Source organism: Crinia signifera, chromosome 2 (genome assembly GCF_055691185.1).
Source record: "Crinia signifera chromosome 2, ASM5569118v1, whole genome shotgun sequence".
Taxonomy (NCBI): domain Eukaryota; kingdom Metazoa; phylum Chordata; class Amphibia; order Anura; family Myobatrachidae; genus Crinia; species Crinia signifera.
The window spans coordinates 152,477,166-152,500,348 of NC_139218.1; the positions used below are offsets into that span (position 1 = coordinate 152,477,166).

Sequence of the window (23,183 nt, forward strand, 5' to 3'; positions counted from 1 at the left end):
TAAACTTGTAGTACAGTGCTTGGAAACTAGGCTATATCATCAGTATTGGCTATAGTGATTATCCCTTGTAGCTGCCTTGAATACATTGTAGATCTTTTACCATTATCCTTTAAATATATCGTATTTTACACCCTATTTTTATTTTGCTTTGGACTGTAGGAAGAAATGAAAGCCCTATTACCAATGCCACACTTCAAAGCACTTTATGCTTTATGATTTTTCTTTAAAATAGAAATGCTTTTCAATCAATATATGATCTACTACGTGGCCCATGCGTAAATGTTTCATGCAAATAAAATACAATTCATTTTATAGTGAGGTTGGTGGTTTGTAGTAGGATGAAAGAAGAACTGGTTCATATGTAGCCATTTTGAGAAGCTGTGCAAAACTGATCATCTTTGCCATGCTGTATCAACACATCCAGGGAAAGAAGTGTAGGGCACAAAGTCAATTTGTAACTTCAATTTTTAAAGAAACAAAACCATATACAATTCTTAACTAACAATGTATCTGAAGCAAATAACTTAATCTTTAAAATGGGACCTCATTTATCGTTTTTGCAAAAGTATGAAGGGAGAAAAAATGATTGTCAACAAAAATCACCTTTTAGAAATAATACATATAATGATTTATTGTCAACAAAAATCACCTTTTAGAAATAATACACATAATGATATGAAGATTATTTGTCATTTTGGATTTTCGCATTCAAAGAGTGTGGCCGGTTAGCTCAGTTGGTTAGAGCGTCGTGCTAATAACGCCAAGGTCTTGGGTTCGATCCCCACACTGGCCATTTGTTTTTCTTGATGACCCAACATCATTGACAACAATGGATTTAAACTTGTAGTACAGTGCTTGGAAACTAGGCTTCATCATCAGTATTGGCTATAGTGATTATCCTAGTAACTGCCTTGAATACATTGTAGATCTTTTACCATTATACTTTAAATATATAGTATTTTACACCCTATATATATTTTGCTTTGGACTGTAGGAAGAAATGAAAGCCCTATTACCAATGCCACACTTCAAAGCACTTTATGCTTTATGATTTTTCTATAAAATAGAAATGCTTTTCAATCAATATATGATCTACTACGTGGCCCATGCGTAAATGTTTCATGCAAATAAAATACAATTCATTTTATAGTGAGGTTGGTGGTTTGTAGTAGGATGAAAGAAGAACTGGTTCATATGTAGCCATTTCGAGAAGCTGTGCAAAACTGATCTTCTTTGCCATGCTGTATCAACACATCCAGGGAAAGAAGTGTAGGGCACAAAGTCAATTTGCAACTTCAATTTTTAAAGAAACAAAACCATATACAATTCTTAACTAACAATTTATCTGAAGCAAGTAACTTAATCTTTAAAATGGGACCTCATTTATCGTTTTTGCAAAAGTATGAAGGGAGAAAAAATGATTGTCAACAAAAATCACCTTTTAGAAATAATACATATAATGATTTGAAGATTATTTGTCATTTTGGATTTTCACATTCAAACAGTGTGGTCGGTTAGCTCAGTTGGTTAGAGCGTGGGGCTAATAACGCCAAGGTTTGATCCCCACACTGGCCATTTGTCTTTCTTGATGACCCAACATCATTGACAACAATGGATTTAAACTTGTAGTACAGTGCTTGGAAACTAGGCTTCATGATCAGTATTGGCTATAGTGATTATCCCTTGTAGCTGCCTTGAATACATTGTAGATCTTTTACCATTATCCTTTAAATATATAGTATTTTACACCCTATTTTTATTTTGCTTTGGACTGTAGGAAGAAAGTGCAACAGAATGGCTGCATAGACATGGAGTGTATTAAACAGACAAGGCTGGGTGTGTACCTCTGGTCAGCATGTGACTCGGTGTAGCCAATAAGGGGCATCAGGTTTGGCCTGTTAGCTGAGATAATAGTGCAGGAGTGGGAGGAGCTTTCCTCTTTCTCCTGTGAAGTTTCTGTGAGTAGCTGTGTGCCCCTGCGCTCTGCTTCCCCTTTAGCTTTGCTGTGTTTTTTGAGGTAAAAGTTTCTGTTAAATCACTGTAGGCTATTACTGGTTTGTTAACAGGTTATTGTACTGTGCATTAATAGTTTTACTGACACTGCTGCAATGCCCAGAAGTGCTCCCCGCCGCCCTGCCCGCTCCATTAGGCCTCCTGCCCGTTATGCCTCAGAGGAAGGCCCAGGCTTAGCAGGCGCTGACGCACCTGAACTCCCCAGTAGGCCCCAGGCGCTGGCTTCTGGCTCCGGGACCCGTCGGGCTGCCGGGGCTGCTCCTAGAGCCGGCCGCACTACCCGTGCTGGTCTGGCTCGGGGGGTGGCTTCCGTGAGGCCTGCGGCTTCGGGTCAGAGGGCCGGGCGCCGGGGTGTGACGTCGCGCGGCGGGCGTTCGTCCTCTGGATGCGCTCGCCGCGGGGATGGCGGTGCCGTCAGCGGCGGCTCTGGGACAGTGCTGGGGGGTAGCGGGCGGCCTCCATTTGGTGCGGGGACTGCACGAGGCGCTACACGCCGCCCACCAATGGCGGACAGGCCCGGCCGCGCGAGGGGGCGGGGGTACCTGCAAACTGGTCTGCAGCGTGGACGCGGTGTAAGCAGGGCCCAGGACAGGATTGTCACTGAGGCTCCTGCGGTGGATGCGCCTGCGCCTGACCCTGAGACACCATTTTACGGGTACAGACCCTCCTGGGAGCGACAGACCACGGACTCAGATGCCATTCAGGGTGATGCTGATACAGGTGGGGAGGGGTCACGTGGGAGACGGCCGTCGGCCCGCGGTGGTCGCCATGGGGCTAATACAGCACACCGGGGGGCCAGCGGGTCTGGTTTTGCAGCTCCCACATTTGACCCTGCACTGCTCTCAGCAGCCCTGTCATCCATGGCCGGGGCTCTGGCTCCACTGGTTGAAGGGGTACCGGGCGGATCTGGTGTTGCGGGCGGTAGTAGGCGTACCACTAGGGGACAGAGCAGAGAGCCCATACCTGGCTGCTCTGAATTTGTTAGAGCATTTGGGGGGCGTAGGCCCAATGATGAGCAGTATCCCGGGGGCAGCAGTGAGGGGCCGGCAGCTAGGCCCAGGCGTTTGCCCACGCGGTCCCCCGGTCCCCCTCCCTATGTTTCCACAGGTGCTGATGAGCAGGATGTCATATGGGACGAGGAGAAAGCGGGTATTGATGATGATGATGTTGATGACGACACCTGGGAGGAGTTAGACTCGTCAGGTGAGGCCTCATCAGATGGGGACGATACAACTAAGGATGATTCTGGTTCTGGGGATTCTGATTCCACACATCACTCTTCCTCCTCATCCTCCTCTTCTGCTGGGGGGTCTGATACGGGTAGTAAGGCCAAAGCCCGTAAGAGGGCGGCTAAGTATGCAAAGAAGGAGGCCGGCAGACTCTCCAGCAGTAAGAAGCGCAGGAGAGCAGCGTCTTTATCTAAGAGGGAGCGTAAGAGGAGAAATCTCCCGGGTATGGTACACTGTGACTATACTGCTGTCCTGAGAGGATTGAGGGAGAGCTGCAGGAGAAAAATTGAGAAAGGTGACTTTGTGGACCTTTTCAGCCTGACGGATGAGGCCAAGAAGGCTTTCAAGGTAGCCAAAGGGAAAGGAGGCATTGGTGCTGAAGCCTTCAGGTCATATGATAACTGGCTGTCAGGTTTTTGTTTCTTTGCCGCATGCTATCTTGAGGATAGGCCTGGTGAACATATGAACATCATCAGGTATATCCACATGATACATGACATGTACAGAAAGTATGGAGGAGTGGCGTGGCGAACATATGACGAGCAGTTCAGGCGCAAGCAGGACTGCTTGCATATTATTGATTTTGGTTGCAAGGATGTGGAAGTATGGATGGAGGTGGGGAGAACGCACACGGTTGGGATTGAAGGTGCTCATCCGGCTCCCCCTCCTGCTTCTTTGCCACCAACATCTCAGAGGGCCATTTCAGATGGTACCTCGGCTAAGCGCTTCCCCCAGGGGAATAGGCCTTTTGCACCGGGGTCAGCAAGAGGGAAGTGTTATGCATTTAACAACTCCTCTTGCAACCTAGGGCAACGCTGCAGGTACAAGCATATCTGTATTAATTGCTCTGGGAATCACCCGTCCTCGGGTTGCTTTCGGGGGGGCCGCCCCGGTAGAGGGGCGATCACCCCGGCGGCCGCCCGTGGCTCTGGATCCGCCCCAGCTCGCTAGAGCACCAACCCCGGTTCAGGTCGGAGCCATGGGCCCATGGCTCCGGCTGTATCCGGACAGGGAGGCTGCTGATTTCCTGTCTAAGGGTTTTAAGGAAGGTTTTCACCTACCTATACAAGGTGATGTGTTGGGCGGTTCTTTTAGAAATTTGCAGTCGGCTCGTTCACTGGCCGCTGTGTTAAGAGAGAAAGTGGAGAAGGAAGTGCAGTTGGGAAGGATGGCTGGTCCTTTCCGGGCCCCTCCATTGGCGAATTTGATCATCTCGCCGGTGGGGGTGGTACCCAAAAAGGTTCCTGGAAAGTACAGGTTGATCCAGCATTTGTCTTATCCTGCGGGGTTTTCTGTGAACGACGCCATCCCAGTCGATTGCTGCTCCGTGAATTATCAGTCATTTGATGATGCATTGGAAATGGTACAAGCTTACGGAAGGGGGGCTCTGATGGCGAAAATCGATGTCGAGTCCGCCTTCCGGCTTTTACCTCTGCACCCTGATGCATTCAGGTACATGGGCTTCCGCATTGGTGAGGAATACTTCATTGACAAGTGTTTGCCGATGGGGTGTTCTGTATCCTGTGCCTTCTTTGAGAGGTTCAGTACCTTTTTGCATTGGTGTGTGGAGAGGCATGCAGGGGTGAGCGGGATCGCTCATTACCTGGATGACTTCCTCTGCGTAGGCCCAGCAGACAGCGAACAGTGTGCGGATCTTCTGTCTGCTGTGCGTAGTCTGTTTTTGCAATTTGGTGTCCCAATTGCAGAGGAAAAGACGGAAGGTCCTGTTACCTGCTTGTCTTTTCTGGGGATTCAGATTGACTCGGGGCTAGGACTTTGCAGTCTCCCGCAGGATAAGGTGACTAAGTTGAAGGAGACAATCGCATGTTGTCACTCGGCACGCAAGGTAACGCTACGCCAGGCCCAGTCACTTTTGGGTCAGCTGAACTTTGCGTGTCGAGTGATACCCATGGGCAGGCTTTTTTGCCGCAGAATGGAGCGGGCAACCGCTGGGGTAGCCAGACTTCATCACTTTGTGCGCTTGTCCGCCGAAATTAGGCGTGACCTAGCTGTCTGGTCTTCCTTTTTGGAGGATTTTAACGGTATACGCATATGGCTGGCCCCGGTGGTTGACAGCTCCAGGCTCCAGCTATATACCGATGCAGCCGGTTCCACCGGTTTCGGTTGTTTCTTGAATGGTAGCTGGTGTGCTCAGGCCTGGCCTGAAAGTTGGGTGAATGAAGGCCTCAACAGGGACATGCTTCTTTTAGAACTCTTCCCAATCATGGTTGCTATGGAGGTTTGGGGCATGCGTTTGGCTAACCGCAATGTGCTATTCTGGTGTGACAACTACAGCGCAGTGCATGCAATTAATAACCAGAAGGCCAAATCGCTTATTGTGTTGCGAGTTCTGTCACAACTAACCTTGCAATGCTTGCGTTATAACATCCTGTTTAAAGCTAAGCATGTTCCTGGCGTGCAAAACGAGGTGGCTGATGCGCTGTCGCGCTTCCAATGGGAGCGCTTTAGATCCCTGGCTCCCAATGCTGATGCTGTTGGGGTCTCGTGCCCGCTTTATGTTTGGCAGGTCATCGGGCCGGACTGGAGGGGCTAGCAGAGTTTTCGGTGGCCCCGGGTACTCTTAAAACCTACCGGCAGGCTTGGTCGGAATGGGAAACCTTTTCCGGAGGGTCTGCACACTCAGGTAGGCAGAGCCAACGGCTCTTGCTGTCTTTTCTATGGGGCTTATACAGCGCTGTCAAATCTAGGGCATTTACTTCGCGGTACTTAGCAGGTATAGCATTTTTTGCGCAGCTTAAAGGGCTCCCCGACTTTACAAAGGGATTTCTGGTGCGCAAGGCTATGAAAGGTTGGTTGCGGGCGGCCCCTGCCGCTCCCGATCATAGGCGCCCCATAGTAGTTTCCATGCTTCCTTCTCTGTTAGAAATGGTTTATAGTTACGCTGAGTCCGCGTTTGAGGCTCTTTTATTTCGTTTAGCCTTTTCTATGGCTTTTTATGGAGCTTTGAGAATTTTGGAATTAGTTGCTCCGTCTAAACACAAAGATGCAGCGCTGCTGGATACCGATGTTCGCATAGAAGAACAGGCGCTATGGTGCAGGATCAGGCGCTCTAAAACAGATCAGCTAGCAAGGGGAACTTGGGTGTCAATGCCCCCCGTGTTGCCCGCATCTGTCTGCCCTGTGGCTTTGGCGAGGCAGTATGCCCAGGTTAGACCGGTTGTGAGAGGGTCATGGCTGCTGCATTATGATAAACTGCCATTAACCAGGTACCAATTTAATTGGATGATGAGGCATTGCTTGAGCGGGTTGGGCCTTTCACCGGGGGACTTTGGCACCCATTCCTTTAGGATAGGAGCAGCAACATCAGCGGCTGGAGCAGGTTGGCCGGTGCAAGATATCAAAGCTTTAGGTAGATGGCGCTCGGCTAGCTATAGGAAGTACATTCGTCCGCATTTAATGCTATGTTAATTCTGTGAATGTATGGTTTCCAGCTAAGTGGTTGTACTCCTGTGTTACCCCCCCTCCTTTCAGTCATCCTACTCGGGGATTAGCTACGCTCTGTTGTTGGGCCAGCGTCCGGAGTTTTCACGCTTTTTTACCTGATCTGACGGACTGAATTCGGCTTATCACTAATTCGGCTAATTCGGCTCCAATTAAGAGTCCCTCAGCAGGTTCAGACGTTTTTTCCTCCGGCCGAGTAATTCCCTGTGTTCCTTCATCCCCGTCCATTACCTTTCCCTCCCCCTGTTCGTCATCATACCTTTTGTGTCTAGGAGTGGCTTCAATGTGATTGAAGCAGTTCTACCGCACCAAATTTGTGCACCAATTCAGAAATTTTTTCTTTTTGGCAGATCCTCATAATAAAATGCATTTACCTGTCCTTTAAAACAATATTAACAGTCTTTATACAATTCTTTCCTCCAGGTGTGGGCAATGACAATCGTTAAGTCTGGGTGGTAGGTCATTCCTTCATCTACTGGTCGGGTAGGCTCGTGGCTTCAGGGGATAGTCCTTTGTTAGATCACTGTCACCTGGTGCGCTGGCTTGGTGTGAGGGGAATGTCCTGGCGCAAGCTAAGGTCTTTCCTTCTGGAGAATGTGAGGCTGTATGGTTTGCCAGAGATCTTGGTGCTGCACTTAGGTGGCAATGACCTTGGGAAAGTGTCCCAGTTGGAGTTGCGGGCCTTGATCCTGAGTGATCTGGCCGCAATTAAAGCAGCATGGCCCAGGTGCAAGTTGGTGTGGTCATATATTGTCCCTCGCCTGTGTTGGAGAGGAGCTAGGGACTGTAGGGCCGTTGATGAATCCAGAAAAAAGTTGAATGCTGCCATCGCACGTTGGGTCCTGCAGGCTGGTGGTTATGTAGTCCCACATGAGCGTATTCGGTTTAGACATCACCAGCTTTTCAGGCCCGACGGGGTTCACTTTGTGAGGGCAGGTTTATTCCTGTTTGTTGAGGATCTGTTAGAAGTAATCGCTGGGTTGCTTTAGTTTGGTGGCGGGGCGAGGACTCCGGGACCGGTGTCCTCGCTTTGGCGGGAAAGAACGGCAATTCCATAGATTTTAAGGCTTGATTAAGTTAGTTTTCCTGCATATTTGCCTTGTTTTAGGTGCGCTCACCTCTCATTGGCTTAGGCCTTCGCTGGACTACCCGCCCGGGGGCAGCGACCCCCACCCGGATGGGTGGGGTTGTCAATGTAGTAGGTAGAGTGGAGACCACTGTTGATGAGTTAGGCTGAATTATGCAGGATTAGTTTTGGGGTGGAGCTTAGAGTTAGAGCCGTTCTTTCTGGCCACCAAATTAAATCAAATTAATTAAATAATAAAACAAAAACAAAAATTAGCTTAAATTATTTCAAATAAAATTCAGCTAACAAATTCTGCCAAACCTATGTCTCCGAGTCTTTATTTCTGGTTCTGAGTGCTTTATTTGTTAACTTATCATTATACACATGCCAGGGGTCACACATCTGCCGTTAGAATGTTTAGTGCAACAGAATGGCTGCATAGACATGGAGTGTATTAAACAGACAAGGCTGGGTGTGTACCTCTGGTCAGCATGTGACTCGGTGTAGCCAATAAGGGGCATCAGGTTTGGCCTGTTAGCTGAGATAATAGTGCAGGAGTGGGAGGAGCTTTCCTCTTTCTCCTGTGAAGTTTCCCCGCCCTCCCTCCCTATAAAAGTTGTTTTTCTCTATTTTGGGGTGGGGTGTTTAAGCGCGTTAGCTGACAATCGGGAAAGAACGGCAATTCCATAGATTTTAAGGCTTGATTAAGTTAGTTTTCCTGCATATTTGCCTTGTTTTAGGTGCGCTCACCTCTCATTGGCTTAGGCCTTCGCTGGACTACCCGCCCGGGGGCAGCGACCCCCACCCGGATGGGTGGGGTTGTCAATGTAGTAGGTAGAGTGGAGACCACTGTTGATGAGTTAGGCTGAATTATGCAGGATTAGTTTTGGGGTGGAGCTTAGAGTTAGAGCCGTTCTTTCTGGCCACCAAATTAAATCAAATTAATTAAATAATAAAACAAAAACAAAAATTAGCTTAAATTATTTCAAATAAAATTAAGCTAACAAATTCTGCCAAACCTATGTCTCAGAGTCTTTATTTCTGGTTCTGAGTGTTTTATTTGTTAACTTATCATTATACACATGCCAGGGGTCACACATCTGCCGTTAGAATGTTTATGAAAGCCCTATTACCAATGCCACACTTCAAAGCACTTTATGCTTTATGATTTTTCTTTAAAATAGAAATGCTTTTCAATCAATATATGATCTACTACGTGGCCCATGCGTAAATGTTTCATGCAAATAAAATACAATTCATTTTATAGTGAGGTTGGTGGTTTGTAGTAGGATGAAAGAAGAACTGGTTCATATGTAGCCATTTTGAGAAGCTGTGCAAAACTGATCTTCTTTGCCATGCTGTATCAACACATCCAGGGAAAGAAGTGTAGGGCACAAAGTCAATTTGTTACTTCAATTTTTAAAGAAACAAAACCATATACAATTCTTAACTAACAATGTATCTGAAGCAAATAACTTAATCTTTAAAATGAGACCTCATTTATCGTTTTTGCAAAAGTATGAAGGGAGAAAAAATGATTTTCAACAAAAATCACCTTTTAGAAATAATACATATAATGATTTATTGTCAACAAAAATCACCTTTTAGAAATAATACACATAATGATTTGAAGATTATTTGTCATTTTGGATTTTCGCATTCAAAGAGTGTGGCCGGTTAGCTCAGTTGGTTAGAGCGTAGTGCTAATGACGCCAAGGTCTTGGGTTCGATCCCCACACTGGCCATTTGTTTCTCTTGATGACCCAACATCATTGACAACAATGGATTTAAACTTGTAGTACAGTGCTTGGAAACTAGGCTTCATCATCAGTATTGGCTATAGTGATTATCCTAGTAACTGCCTTGAATACATTGTAGATCTTTTACCATTATACTTTAAATATATAGTATTTTACACCCTATTTTTATTTTGCTTTGGACTGTAGGAAGAAATGAAAGCCCTATTACCAATGCCACACTTCAAAGCACTTTATGCTTTATGATTTTTCTTTAAAATAGAAATGCTTTTCAATCAATATATGATCTACTACGTGGCCCATGCGTAAATGTTTCATGCAAATAAAATACAATTAATTTTATAGTGAGGTTGGTGGTTTGTAGTAGGATGAAAGAAGAACTGGGTCATATGTAGCCATTTCGAGAAGCTGTGCAAAACTGATCTTCTTTGCCATGCTGTATCAACACATCCAGGGAAAGAAGTGTAGGGCACAAAGTCAATTTGTAACTTCAATTTTTAAAGAAACAAAACCATATACAATTCTTAACTAACAATTTATCTGAAGCAAGTAACTTAATCTTTAAAATGGGACCTCATTTATCGTTTTTGCAAAAGTATTAAGGGAGAAAAAATGATTGTCAACAAAAATCACCTTTTAGAAATAATACATATAATGATTTGAAGATTATTTGTCATTTTGGATTTTCACAATCAAACAGTGTGGCCGGTTAGCTCAGTTGGTTAGAGCGTGGTGCTAATAACGCCAAGGTCTTGGGTTTGATCCCCACACTGGCCATTTGTTTTTCTTGATGACCCAACATCATTGACAACAATGGATTTAAACTTGTAGTACAGTGCTTGGAAACTAGGCTTCATCATCAGTATTGGCTATAGTGATTATCCCTTGTAGCTGCCTTGAATACATTGTAGATCTTTTACCATTATCCTTTAAATATATAGTATTTTACACCCTATTTTTATTTTGCTTTGGGCTGTAGGAATAAATGAAAGCCCTATTACCAATGCCACACTTCAAAGCACTTTATGCTTTATGATTTTTCTTTAAAATAGAAATGCTTTTCAATCAATATATGATCTACTACGTGGCCCATGCGTAAATGTTTCATGCAAATAAAATACAATTCATTTTATAGTGAGGTTGGTGGTTTGTAGTAGGATGAAAGAAGAACTGGTTCATATGTAGCCATTTCGAGAAGCTGTGCAAAACTGATCATCTTTGCCATGCTGTATCAACACATCCAGGGAAAGAAGTGTAGGGCACAAAGTCAATTTGTAACTTCAATTTTTAAAGAAACAAAACCATATACAATTCTTAACTAACAATGTATCTGAAGCAAATAACTTAATCTTTAAAATGGGACCTCATTTATCGTTTTTGCAAAAGTATGAAGGGAGAAAAAATGATTGTCAACAAAAATCACCTTTTAGAAATAATACATATAATGATTTATTGTCAACAAAAATCACCTTTTAGAAATAATACACATAATGATTTGAAGATTATTTGTCATTTTGGATTTTCGCATTCAAAGAGTGTGGCCGGTTAGCTCAGTTTGTTAGAGCGTGGTGCTAATAACGCCAAGGTCTTGGGTTCGATCCCCACACTGGCCATTTGTTTATCTTGATGACCCAACATCATTGACAACAATGGATTTAAACTTGTAGTACAGTGCTTAGAAACTAGGCTTCATCATCAGTATTGGCTATAGTGATTATCCTAGTAACTGCCTTGAATACATTGTAGATCTTTTACCCTTATACTTTAAATATATAGTATTTTACACCCTATTTTTATTTTGCTTTGGACTGTAGGAAGAAATGAAAGCCCTATTACCAATGCCACACTTCAAAGCACTTTATGCTTTATGATTTTTCTTTAAAATAGAAATGCTTTTCAATCAATATATGATCTACTACGTGGCCCATGCGTAAATGTTTCATGCAAATAAAATACAATTCATTTTATAGTGAGGTTGGTGGTTTGTAGTAGGATGAAAGAAGAACTGGGTCATATGTAGCCATTTCGAGAAGCTGTGCAAAACTGATCTTCTTTGCCATGCTGTATCAACACATCCAGGGAAAGAAGTGTAGGGCACAAAGTCAATTTGTAACTTCAATTTTTAAAGAAACAAAACCATATACAATTCTTAACTAACAATTTATCTGAAGCAAGTAACTTAATCTTTAAAATGGGACCTCATTTATCGTTTTTGCAAAAGTATGAAGGGAGAAAAAATGATTGTCAACAAAAATCACCTTTTAGAAATAATACATATAATGATTTGAAGATTATTTGTCATTTTGGATTTTCACAATCAAACATTGTGGCCGGTTAGCTCAGTTGGTTAGAGCGTGGTGCTAATAATGCCAAGGTCTTGGGTTTGCTCCCCACACTGGCCATTTGTTTTTCTTGATGACCCAACATCATTGACAACAATGGATTTAAACTTGTAGTACAGTGCTTGGAAACTAGGCTTCATCATCAGTATTGGCTATAGTGATTATCCCTTGTAGCTGCCTTGAATACATTGTAGATCTTTTACCATTATACTTTAAATATATAGTATTTTACACCCTATTTTTATTTTGCTTTGGACTGTAGGAAGAAATGAAAGCCCTATTACCAATGCCACACTTCAAAGCACTTTATGCTTTATGATTTTTCTTTAAAATAGAAATGCTTTTCAATCAATATATGATCTACTACGTGGCCCATGCGTAAATGTTTCATGCAAATAAAATACAATTAATTTTATAGTGAGGTTGGTGGTTTGTAGTAGGATGAAAGAAGAACTGGGTCATATGTAGCCATTTCGAGAAGCTGTGCAAAACTGATCTTCTTTGCCATGCTGTATCAACACATCCAGGGAAAAAAGTGTAGGGCACAAAGTCAATTTGTAACTTCAATTTTTAAAGAAACAAAACCATATACAATTCTTAACTAACAATTTATCTGAAGCAAGTAACTTAATCTTTAAAATGGGACCTCATTTATCGTTTTTGCAAAAGTATGAAGGGAGAAAAAATGATTGTCAACAAAAATCACCTTTTAGAAATAATACACATAATGATTTGAAGATTATTTGTCATTTTGGATTTTCACATTCAAAGAGTGTGGCCGGTTAGCTCAGTTGGTTAGAGCGTGGTGCTAATAACGCCAAGTCTTGGGTTCGATCCCCACACTGGCCATTTGTTTTTCTTGATGACCCAACATCATTGACAACAATGTATTTAAACTTGTAGTACAGTGCTTGGAAACTAGGCTTCATCATCAGTATTGGCTATAGTGATTATCCTAGTAACTGCCTTGAATACATTGTAGATCTTTTACCATTATACTTTAAATATATAGTATTTTACACCCTATTTTTATTTTGCTTTGGACTGTAGGAAGAAATGAAAGCCCTATTACCAATGCCACACTTCAAAGCACTTTATGCTTTATGATTTTTCTTTAAAATAGAAATGCTTTTCAATCAATATATGATCTACTACGTGGCCCATGCGTAAATGTTTCATGCAAATAAAATACTATTCATTTTATAGTGAGGTTGGTGGTTTGTAGTAGGATGAAAGAAGAACTGGGTCATATGTAGCCATTTCGAGAAGCTGTGCAAAACTGATCTTCTTTGCCATGCTGTATTAACACATCCAGGGTTAGTTAGTTAGTTAAGAAACAAAACCATATACAATTCTTAACTAACAATTTATCTGAAGCAAGTAACTTAATCTTTAAAATGGGACCTCATTTATCGTTTTTGCAAAAGTATGAAGGGAGAAAAAATGATTGTCAACAAAAATCACCTTTTAGAAATAATACATATAATGATTTGAAGATTATTTGTCATTTTGGATTTTCACAATCAAACATTGTGGCCGGTTAGCTCAGTTGGTTAGAGCGTGGTGCTAATAACGCCAAGGTCTTGGGTTTGATCCCCACACTGGCCATTTGTTTTTCTTGATGACCCAACATCATTGACAACAATGGATTTAAACTTGTAGTACAGTGCTTGGAAACTAGGCTTCATCATCAGTATTGGCTATAGTGATTATCCCTTGTAGCTGCCTTGAATACATTGTAGATCTTTTACCATTATCCTTTAAATATATAGTATTTTACACCCTATTTTTATTTTGCTTTGGACTGTAGGAAGAAATGAAAGCCCTATTACCAATGCCACACTTCAAAGCACTTTATGCTTTATGATTTTTCTTTAAAATAGAAATGCTTTTCAATCAATATATGATCTACTACGTGGCCCATGCGTAAATGTTTCATGCAAATAAAATACAATAAATTTTATAGTGAGGTTGGTGGTTTGTAGTAGGATGAAAGAAGAACTGGGTCATATGTAGCCATTTCGAGAAGCTGTGCAAAACTGATCTTCTTTGCCATGCTGTATCAACACATCCAGGGAAAGAAGTGTAGGGCACAAAGTCAATTTGTAACTTCAATTTTTAAAAAAAACAAAACCATATACAATTCTTAACTAACAATTTATCTGAAGCAAGTAACTTAATCTTTAAAATGGGACCTCATTTATCGTTTTTGCAAAAGTATGAAGGGAGAAAAAATGATTGTCAACAAAAATCACCTTTTAGAAATAATACACATAATGATTTGAAGATTATTTGTCATTTTGGATTTTCACATTCAAAGAGTGTGGCCGGTTAGCTCAGTTGGTTAGAGCGTGGTGCTAATAACGCCAAGGTCTTGGGTTCGATCCCCACACTGGCCATTTGTTTTTCTTGATGACCCAACATCATTGACAACAATGTATTTAAACTTGTAGTACAGTGCTTGGAAACTAGGCTTCATCATCAGTATTGGCTATAGTGATTATCCTAGTAACTGCCTTGAATACATTGCAGATCTTTTACCATTATACTTTAAATATATAGTATTTTACACCCTATTTTTATTTTGCTTTGGACTGTAGGAAAAAATGAAAGCCCTATTACCAATGCCACACTTCAAAGCACTTTATGCTTTATGATTTTTCTTTAAAATAGAAATGCTTTTCAATCAATATATGATCTACTACGTGGCCCATGCGTAAATGTTTCATGCAAATAAAATACAATTCATTTTATAGTGAGGTTGGTGGTTTGTAGTAGGATGAAAGAAGAACTGGTTCATATGTAGCCATTTTGAGAAGCTGTGCAAAACTGATCTTCTTTGCCATGCTGTATCAACACATCCAGGGTTAGTTAGTTAGTTAAGAAACAAAACCATATACAATTCTTAACTAACAATTTATCTGAAGCAAGTAACTTAATCTTTAAAATGGGACCTCATTTATCGTTTTTGCAAAAGTATGAAGGGAGAAAAAATGATTGTCAACAAAAATCACCTTTTAGAAATAATACATATAATGATTTGAAGATTATTTGTCATTTTGGATTTTCACAATCAAACATTGTGGCCGGTTAGCTCAGTTGGTTAGAGCGTGGTGCTAATAACGCCAAGGTCTTGGGTTTGATCCCCACACTGGCCATTTGTTTTTCTTGATGACCCAACATCATTGACAACAATGGATTTAAACTTGTAGTACAGTGCTTGGAAACTAGGCTTCATCATCAGTATTGGCTATAGTGATTATCCCTTGTAGCTGCCTTGAATACATTGTAGATCTTTTACCATTATCCTTTAAATATATAGTATTTTACACCCTATTTTTATTTTGCTTTGGACTGTAGGAAGAAATGAAAGCCCTATTACCAATGCCACACTTCAAAGCACTTTATGCTTTATGATTTTTCTTTAAAATAGAAATGCTTTTCAATCAATATATGATCTACTACGTGGCCCATGCGTAAATGTTTCATGCAAATAAAATACAATTAATTTTATAGTGAGGTTGGTGGTTTGTAGTAGGATGAAAGAAGAACTGGGTCATATGTAGCCATTTCGAGAAGCTGTGCAAAACTGATCTTCTTTGCCATGCTGTATCAACACATCCAGGGAAAGAAGTGTAGGGCACAAAGTCAATTTGTAACTTCAATTTTTAAAGAAACAAAACCATATACAATTCTTAACTAACAATTTATCTGAAGCAAGTAACTTAATCTTTAAAATGGGACCTCATTTATCGTTTTTGCAAAAGTATGAAGGGAGAAAAAATGATTGTCAACAAAAATCACCTTTTAGAAATAATACACATAATGATTTGAAGATTATTTGTCATTTTGGATTTTCACATTCAAAGAGTGTGGCCGGTTAGCTCAGTTGGTTAGAGCGTGGTGCTAATAACGCCAAGGTCTTGGGTTCGATCCCCACACTGGCCATTTGTTTTTCTTGATGACCCAACATCATTGACAACAATGTATTTAAACTTGTAGTACAGTGCTTGGAAACTAGGCTTCATCATCAGTATTGGCTATAGTGATTATCCTAGTAACTGCCTTGAATACATTGCAGATCTTTTACCATTATACTTTAAATATATAGTATTTTACACCCTATTTTTATTTTGCTTTGGACTGTAGGAAAAAATGAAAGCCCTATTACCAATGCCACACTTCAAAGCACTTTATGCTTTATGATTTTTCTTTAAAATAGAAATGCTTTTCAATCAATATATGATCTACTACGTGGCCCATGCGTAAATGTTTCATGCAAATAAAATACAATTCATTTTATAGTGAGGTTGGTGGTTTGTAGTAGGATGAAAGAAGAACTGGTTCATATGTAGCCATTTTGAGAAGCTGTGCAAAACTGATCTTCTTTGCCATGCTGTATCAACACATCCAGGGTTAGTTAGTTAGTTAAGAAACAAAACCATATACAATTCTTAACTAACAATTTATCTGAAGCAAGTAACTTAATCTTTAAAATGGGACCTCATTTATCGTTTTTGCAAAAGTATGAAGGGAGAAAAAATGATTGTCAACAAAAATCACCTTTTAGAAATAATACATATAATGATTTGAAGATTATTTGTCATTTTGGATTTTCACAATCAAACATTGTGGCCGGTTAGCTCAGTTGGTTAGAGCGTGGTGCTAATAACGCCAAGGTCTTGGGTTTGATCCCCACACTGGCCATTTGTTTTTCTTGATGACCCAACATCATTGACAACAATGGATTTAAACTTGTAGTACAGTGCTTGGAAACTAGGCTTCATCATCAGTATTGGCTATAGTGATTATCCCTTGTAGCTGCCTTGAATACATTGTAGATCTTTTACCATTATCCTTTAAATATATAGTATTTTACACCCTATTTTTATTTTGCTTTGGACTGTAGGAAGAAATGAAAGCCCTATTACCAATGCCACACTTCAAAGCACTTTATGCTTTATGATTTTTCTTTAAAATAGAAATGCTTTTCAATCAATATATGATCTACTACGTGGCCCATGCGTAAATGTTTCATGCAAATAAAATACAATTAATTTTATAGTGAGGTTGGTGGTTTGTAGTAGGATGAAAGAAGAACTGGGTCATATGTAGCCATTTCGAGAAGCTGTGCAAAACTGATCTTCTTTGCCATGCTGTATCAACACATCCAGGGAAAGAAGTGTAGGGCACAAAGTCAATTTGTAACTTCAATTTTTAAAGAAACAAAACCATATACAATTCTTAACTAACAATTTATCTGAAGCAAGTAACTTAATCTTTAAAATGGGACCTCATTTATCGTTTTTGCAAAAGTATGAAGGGAGAAAAAATGATTGTCAACAAAAATCACCTTTTAGAAATAATACACATAATGATTTGAAGATTATTTGTCATTTTGGATTTTCACATTCAAAGAGTGTGGCCGGTTAGCTCAGTTGGTTAGAGCGTGGTGCTAATAACGCCAAGGTCTTGGGTTCGATCCCCACACTGGCCATTTGTTTTTCTTGATGACCCAACATCATTGACAACAATGTATTTAAACTTGTAGTACAGTGCTTGGAAACTAGGCTTCATCATCAGTATTGGCTATAGTGATTATCCTAGTAACTGCCTTGAATACATTGTAGATCTTTTACCATTATACTTTAAATATATAGTATTTTACACCCTATTTTTATTTTGCTTTGGACTGTAGGAAAAAATGAAAGCCCTATTACCAATGCCACACTTCAAAGCACTTTATGCTTTATGATTTTTCTTTAAAATAGAAATGCTTTTCAATCAATATATGATCTACTACGTGGCCCATGCGTAAATGTTTCATGCAAATAAAATACAATTCATTTTATAGTGAGGTTGGTGGTTTGTAGTAGGATGAAAGAAGAACTGGTTCATATGTAGCCATTTTGAGAAGCTGTGCAAAACTGATCATCTTTGGCATGCTGTGTCAACACATCCAGGGAAAGAAGTGTAGGGCACAAAGTGAATTTGTAACTCAATTTTTTTTTTATTCAATTAAGTTTTTATTGAATTTTTAGTTGGACCACAAAACATGTAGAAAAACAATACAGACATACATAGGGAAAACAAACTAAGATATATATGAATGATAAAATAAAATACAATACAATATAACAGGAAAATAAAAAAAACAAAATAAGGTAGGTGTGCATAGCTCACATGCAAAATATGTCAGGTAAATCAGGATAAAGCAATACATCGCTGTGTCTAATGGTGATCAGGTCAGAAGCTGCTGAGTGAAGCCCCAAAAAGTCGGACTTGTGGTACTGCCACGCTGCTAGACTAGTTCAGCACTGAAAGATCTGTATAAGTGCTGCGTCCGCTTGAGTGACCTTGCTGTTCCCTGTATTCGGTCCATCTGAACCATTTAATGTGAATGGAAGACGCCTTAGGGGAATATGCTACATCTGAGGTTTCGAATAGGAAATGCTTATGTATTTTGTTTTCAATCATTTGTATACTAGGGAGATCTGAGGACTTCCAAAGTTGGGCTATAGAGGCCTTAGCCGCTATCAAAATGTGGCCAAGGACGTATCTGTCGCCAGCTGGCAACACCCCTGGGTAGTAGTGAAAGAGTGCGACTAGGGGGTTCATAGGGATGGATTGGTTGAGTACTTTAGCTATCAGAAGAAAAATTTCTCTCCATAGGGAGCTTAGGGCCGGACAGGACCAAAAGATGTGTAAAATGTTCCCCACCCCCCCACATTGCCTCCAGCATAGAGAGGAGACAGAGGGCCAAAACTTATGTAGTCGGTCTGGGGTAAGGTAAGCTCTGTGGACCAGCTTGAAATACATCTCCGAGTGATTTGCACACTTTGACACTTTGAAGCAGGAGCGGAAAATGGATCTCCACACCTCTTCGGAGAAAGTGTTTGGTAGATCTGCCTCCCACTGATACTGAGAAGGGAACCTCCTGTTTGAACCTATAGAAATCATGTGTCTATACCAGCGAGAAATACCTCCCTTTGCGGTTGTAGAATCGAAGAATGACATCAAGACCTTAGGAACACAGAGCTTAACCGGGGCTTTAGGCAGGAAATTACCAAGCCAATGTCTTATTTGTAGGTATTTGTAGAAGTCACGTTTCGAGACTTGGTATTGCTGTTGAAGTTGAGAAAAGGGCACTACCCTCCCATCCACAAGGAAGTCTTGTATTGCCAATAGACCTAAGGGGACCCAGGAATCTACACTTAAGTCGGGAATTAGGGCCGCTAGGGACGTTAACGATAATTGTGGGGAGGGTAAGCAGATGTCTGTGTCAGTCGCAACTAGCTTATGCCATACCGAGATAGTTGTGCGGACCGCTCTACATGAATAGATCTGGGGTATGGTAACTGCTGTTGGTAATCTCAATAAATCCGGTAGGCGAAGGGGGAACATTAAAGCTTGTTCAATCGCAACCCAGGGTTTGTTGCCATCTGTCGTATACCAATCTCTAGATTGGCTCAGGATACATGCTGAGTGGTATTTCTCTAAATCAGGGTATGCTACGCCCCCCTCGTCTTTAGCGAAAGACAGTGTGGTTTTCGCTATTTTGGGCCTAGCCCCCTTCCAAATATAAGCGGTCAGCAACTTATTAAACTTGTTGCAAATAAGAGGTGGGAAAGGTCGAGGGATTGTACGAAAGATGTACATCAGCTTGGGCAGAAGTACCATTTTCGCTGCAGCGATACGTCCTACCCAAGATACTTCCTGCATCATCCAGTCTTTAGTGAGGGTATCGAAAGCACGTAGCAAAGGATCATAGTTAGCATCTAGGATATCGCAGTCCCTAGCCAAATTGATACCTAGGTATTTAATCGACTTAGCTTTCCAAGCGTATTTGTATTCTGCTTTCAAACTTGCTAGCATATTATCTGGCAAGTCTAGTGGGAGAGCCTCTGTTTTTGTGGTGTTTAGCTTGTAGTACGAAATCTTAGAGTAAGCCTCCAGAGTCTTATGTAAGTAGGGAAGAGAAGATGACGGCTCTGTAATACATAGCAGGACATCATCTGCAAATAAGCTGATCTTGTGTGTGGTACCCCCAATAGCCGGTCCCCGGATGCGCTCCTGAGAGCGAATAGACTCAGCCAGAGGCTCAATTGCCAGTGCAAAAATCAACGGGGAAAGCGGGCAACCTTGGCGAGTGCCATTTGTGATGTTAAAGTGTGAAGAAAAACACCCATTCGTAAACACCCTTGCGCCTGGGGCTGAGTATAGGGCCAAGATGGAGCTAAGCATCCTTCCGCAGAAGCCAAAGCGTTGTAGGGTGGAGCACAAGTATACCCAGTGCAGTCTGTCGAATGCTTTTTCAGCATCAAGCGACAGGACCAGGAGGGGATGTCTATGTGTCTGGCAGTATTCTATAATGTCAATAATTCTACGCGTATTATCCGACGCTTGCCTGCCCAATACGAAGCCTACTTGGTCGGGATTGATTAATTTAGGTAATAGGGGGGATATTCTATTGGCTATCATCTTGGCATATAGTTTAATATCAACGTTAAGGAGGGCAATGGGACGATAGTTTTGTACATTGGTAGTAGGTTTACCTGGTTTAGGGATAGTAATTATGCGGGCCTCGAGCATTTCTTTGGGGAAAGCAGTGGTTGAGGAAGCTTCATTAAAAACCGAGACTAATGTAGGGGCCACCTTAGCTTTAAAGGTCCTATAAAAATTGGAAGGGTAGCCGTCTGGGCCTGGGGCCTTATCCAGCGGCATGGAGTCTATAGCTGCCTCCACTTCACCTAGTGACCAAGGTGTGTTAAGACGATCGCGGGCAGCCGAGTCCAAAGAGGGAAGGGATTGGTTTTGCAGGAACTCATTAATGTCGGACAGAGAGGGTTGGGGCGTGTTGGGGTCATTTTTTAAGTTATAGAGTTGTGCGTAGTACTCAGCAAAAGCTTCTGCTATTTCTGTGGGATCTGTAACTTTGGCTCCTCTAGAAGTATGTATGGCCTGGATGCGTTCATTCGCTCTGCGGCCTCGAAGTTTGCGCGCTAGGAGACGGCCCGCTCTATTCCCAAGCAGATAGTATTTTTGATTGAGCCGGTGCAAGTTGCGCTGTACTTCAGCAAGAGAAAAGGAGTTAACCTTGTCTCTGGCGGTTAGCAGTTTGTTATATACAGCTTTATTTGAGGGATCAGCCTTATGGGCAGTTTCCAAATTGGATGCCTCAAGTTCTGCATCAGCAAACCGCTCTTTGTATTGTCTTTTGAGCCTAGCTGCTATTTGTATCGCTGAGCCTCGCAGGACGGCCTTCAAGGCACACCAGTGTACAAAAATAGACGTGTCTTCCATGCGATTGGTGTCTACATAAAGGTCTAGGGAAGTTTGAATAGCTTTTTGGGCCTCCTGCTGAGCCAGTAGAAAGGCACTCAACCTCCAAGGGCCCGGAGTGACCTTACGCTCAGCTACATCCCAGAGGATCGCCAAAGGGGAGTGATCTGACCATGTAATTGGTAGGATATCAGCTTTACGTACTGTGGGCAGGGTCCATTTATCAACCAGGGCCAAATCTATGCGTGAGTATGAGCGATGTACATGTGAATAGAATGTGTAGTCCCTCTCAGAGGGGTGTTTTGCTCTCCACAAATCGAAGAGATCATACTCTGCAAGAACCTTACGGAAGCTAGCCGAGCAATCTCGCTGTCTGATATAGCTAGAGGAGTGGAGTGATTTCGACTTATCTAGGGTGGGGTCGAGAACTATATTGAAGTCCCCCAGAATAAGGAGGGCCCCTTTTGCTCTTTTCTGTAGGGCACAAAGGAACTTCCTGCAGAAGGAGACCTGCTTAGTATTAGGGGCGTAGCAGGAGGCCAAAGTCACTTCAACATTGTCCAAGTGACCCGTCAGTATCAGAAATCTCCCATCAGGGTCTGCGTATTGGGAGGACAGAACAAAAGGACAATGACGAGCTATGAGGAGAGCCACTCCAGCTTTTTTGTTTGGCCCATTGGCAGTGAAGCAATGTGGGTATCTATGATCTGTAAAGAGGGGAGGGTTATTTTTTTGGAAGTGCGTCTCCTGCAGGGCGACTATCTGTGCTTTTATTTTGTGAAAATAGTTCAGTGCCAATTTTCGCTTCTGGGGGGAGTTCAACCCCTTAACATTTAAAGAAACTACTTTAACCATATTCTAGGACAAAAGGGCGAGTTGTATAGGGCATGTTGAAGCGAGGGTAGTAGTAACCTGACATATGAGTGGTGATTAAATATATAAACACAAATAAGGACGTAAAATACATAAATAAATACAAGACAAAACAAAAAGGGGATAGAAGATCCCACTTGGGATCTAAACCAGCCTGCACTAACAGGCGGCTGGGTGTAATGAAAGTGTGGGGGTAGCGGCCAATCTCCCACCTCCCATACGTAGGGGGGAAAAAGGAGTCCCCTTCAAACAAGGCAAGCTAACCTTAAACAACCTACTAGAATTTTAGATTCAACTATGTTAACGTAAAGGTGAGCTTATATTAATCTACGGAATTAGCATGTATAAGTGTAACATTTCCAGCTAAGAGGGCAGAAACTAAGACCCATGTGGTAATTATAAAGAAGAAACATTGTAGATAAGTTAGTAGGGACATTTTACAGAACAGGTGTATATATAGCCAAAGCCCCAACTAACTTATGCAGGTCTATCCAGTAACCGAAGCTGCACGCTAACATGGAACAAACCAAATGCCCAAAGTCTGAATGTTGGGCTATTAGCTTATATCAGCGGCAGGCCCCCTGGATAGAGTGCAACCGGTAGCACGGAATAGAGGGCACATTCGTTACCCAACCAGTCCTCACCCCACCGCAGACCAGTCCTGCTGAAGTCGGCGAGGGGAAGGAGGTCCGGGCACGGGTTTGGAAACGCTCCATGATGCCATAAGCCTCAGGCCCTCCTCTGGGTTTAGAATGACGACTGTGGAGCCTTCTCGTGAAACCAGCAGCTTTGTAGGGAAGCCCCACCGATACGGGATATCCGCCTTTCTAAGAGCTGAGGTGATTGGGTGGAAGGAGCGTCGTTTCAGTAACGTGGCTGCCGATAGATCCCCAAAAAGTTGGAGTTCACCCAGCAGGTCAGACGATGCGGCAGATGGTCTTGCTGCTTTCAGTAAGGCTTCCTTGACATGGAAGTAATGCATTTTCATAAGCACATCTCTAGGGGCATTCTCGGGGGCGGATCTAGCTTTAGGCAGTCTATGTATTCTGTCTATAAGAAGATCCGCTGATGAGGCTTGGGGTAGGAGTTTCCTGAATAGATTCATGGTGTAATCATGCAGGCTACTATTAGAGATATTTTCCGGGATGCCCCTCAGCTT

The 23,183-nt window shown here is 42.0% G+C and overlaps 8 non-coding genes across 8 annotated transcripts; all 8 read left to right on the plus strand.

Moving 5' to 3' along the window:
• The first annotated feature begins 10,230 nt into the window (after window positions 1-10,230).
• On the plus strand, window positions 10,231-10,304 carry TRNAI-AAU (transfer RNA isoleucine (anticodon AAU)). Its single transcript has one exon. It is a non-coding gene; the product is annotated as a tRNA-Ile (tRNA).
• A 2,341-nt stretch (window positions 10,305-12,645) lies between these two features.
• Window positions 12,646-12,718, plus strand: TRNAI-AAU (transfer RNA isoleucine (anticodon AAU)). The gene has a single exon. It is a non-coding gene; the product is annotated as a tRNA-Ile (tRNA).
• Window positions 12,719-13,403: 685 nt separating this feature from the next.
• On the plus strand, window positions 13,404-13,477 carry TRNAI-AAU (transfer RNA isoleucine (anticodon AAU)). Its single transcript has one exon. It is a non-coding gene; the product is annotated as a tRNA-Ile (tRNA).
• A 717-nt stretch (window positions 13,478-14,194) lies between these two features.
• TRNAI-AAU (transfer RNA isoleucine (anticodon AAU)) lies at window positions 14,195-14,268 on the plus strand. Its single transcript has one exon. It is a non-coding gene; the product is annotated as a tRNA-Ile (tRNA).
• A 685-nt stretch (window positions 14,269-14,953) lies between these two features.
• TRNAI-AAU (transfer RNA isoleucine (anticodon AAU)) lies at window positions 14,954-15,027 on the plus strand. Its single transcript has one exon. It is a non-coding gene; the product is annotated as a tRNA-Ile (tRNA).
• Window positions 15,028-15,743: 716 nt separating this feature from the next.
• On the plus strand, window positions 15,744-15,817 carry TRNAI-AAU (transfer RNA isoleucine (anticodon AAU)). The gene has a single exon. It is a non-coding gene; the product is annotated as a tRNA-Ile (tRNA).
• A 685-nt stretch (window positions 15,818-16,502) lies between these two features.
• Window positions 16,503-16,576, plus strand: TRNAI-AAU (transfer RNA isoleucine (anticodon AAU)). Its single transcript has one exon. It is a non-coding gene; the product is annotated as a tRNA-Ile (tRNA).
• A 716-nt stretch (window positions 16,577-17,292) lies between these two features.
• On the plus strand, window positions 17,293-17,366 carry TRNAI-AAU (transfer RNA isoleucine (anticodon AAU)). Its single transcript has one exon. It is a non-coding gene; the product is annotated as a tRNA-Ile (tRNA).
• The last annotated feature ends 5,817 nt before the right edge of the window (window positions 17,367-23,183 follow it).